A 1,903-nucleotide genomic window follows, 5' to 3' on the forward strand; every position below is an offset into this window, starting at 1 on the left:
AGGGCTTATCATCTGTACACAGAGAGAACTCCAGCAAAAGTTGTTGCGTGCCTTTACAATTTTGCCCGTGGATGAAGCGGCAAAATCCAGAAAAATTATGCTGGCATGGTACAGCCCACCAAAAGAACCTAATGTTCCTGCATTAGCTCTTCACCCTTTTTAAAACAAACTTATGCTAAGGAGTCCTGAGCTGCTAATAGTTATTCTGACATGTCAGGGCTCTAAAGCACAAAGATTTTCCCTGCATTTTTGTGAACTTTTCTCACATTCATTTCTAAAGACCACACAGCTCAGATGCTGTCAAAAGGACATGTTACATGCATCCAAGTGTGATTCAAGCCTGAGAGCTGTTCCAGTCTGCCTGTAGAATTTGCCATCACTCTCCTATCTTTAAGAGAGGTGGTTTTTAAGCTGATAGACCAGCTGATAGAGATCAGTGGCATCAGTTTTCTTGATTTCCTTGCCACTCTCTGAAGCTAAACCAGCAGTTTGTACTGGAGCATGACTTGGCACTCGAGGTCTAAACGTCATTAAGCTGAAAGCCAGGTATGTTCTATTTTTTAAAAGTGCTCATTTTTGCTGATTCTCTTTCCATTGCCAGAATGAAGCTGATTATTAGTTGCATTTCTGTTCTACGTGACACACACTATGACAGGTAGCAGAAAATACTCATCTGCACATGTTTTATGATTCAAAAACTAGAGGATACCAGTCTGGTGATCCTGCAGTAAAGAAATCAAATTGATTATGTAGTGAGATTACACATCATTTCTGTACTGTGCCTTTCCCACAGGTGTGCTCACTGTGTTTGTGATTTTTTTAATATTATTTGATTCAGTTGATTTTCTGTTTAAGCTTTTTTTTTTTTTTTTTTTTTTTTTTTTTTTTTTGACTGAAGCAGCAGAAGTGGTTCCTTAATCCTCTCTTTAAACCTTTGCTGGTAACTACTAAGTGGTGTTATTTATAGCCCAGGCAAGACTAGATGGTCTATTATAATGGTGACTCAAGCCTATACACCTTTATAATTATTGCCAGGAATATGGATGCCATGTTGTGTTGTGAGGCTTATACAAAAGTGCTGAGAACCTTTACTAGCTATTCCTCAGCTTTCTTCTCTTTACTCTGTCCTGCCCAACTTCGATGCAATAAACACTTGAACCTTCAGGACTCTGACAAATCTGGATGGCACAAACTTTGCAGCAGCTCCCTCAGCAGAAGCAGCTCACCAAATTGGAATGTTGAGGGGAGAAAAAAAGAAATTCTCTTGGTTTTCTGGTATTTTTGTTCTTCATTTGCAGTGCTTTGGTACCATGAGGCATTCTCTCCACAGACAATTTGGGCCAAGGGGTGTCTGTGTTTGTGCAGAGTCTTGGTAACATTGGGCTGAGTCCTGAAAGTTCAACCTGTCAAAAAGAGGAAGGAGCTTTCTACCACTGGATTTTTATAGAAAAACTCAAATGCTTTCAAGTACCAGCGATCCAAAGGTAGAATTTCAGCACAGGTTACGTGGCCTGGCAGCTGGTGCCCCCTCTGCACAGGCAATGGCATATGGATGGACCTGGCTGTTAGAAATGTGGTTGTGGGACATTCCTGGTTTTTGGGCATTGGCTGCAGCAAAGGAAAGCAGCTCTGGGCCAGAGCAGGATTCCCTGGTGCCTTCAGAAATGTTAGAAATGTTAGGTTGTATTGCTCGTACATCCTCAGGATTAAGTGATTTAAGTAGATTTTTTTGTGCTAATGAAATTTTCTTCTGACTCTAATCTGCAGAAACTGTGGGGGAATTTTGGCTTCCTCTGTAGCAAGAGGAAATTCTCCTTCTCCCATGTTCCTGCAGTTTGTTGTAGTTTGTCTGCAAAGACCACCTGGCCTGAGCGGGAGGTGTAGAAAATGAGCAGCCACAATG

Source organism: Vidua macroura, chromosome 5 (assembly GCF_024509145.1).
Source record: "Vidua macroura isolate BioBank_ID:100142 chromosome 5, ASM2450914v1, whole genome shotgun sequence".
Classification (NCBI taxonomy): Eukaryota; Metazoa; Chordata; class Aves; order Passeriformes; family Viduidae; genus Vidua; species Vidua macroura.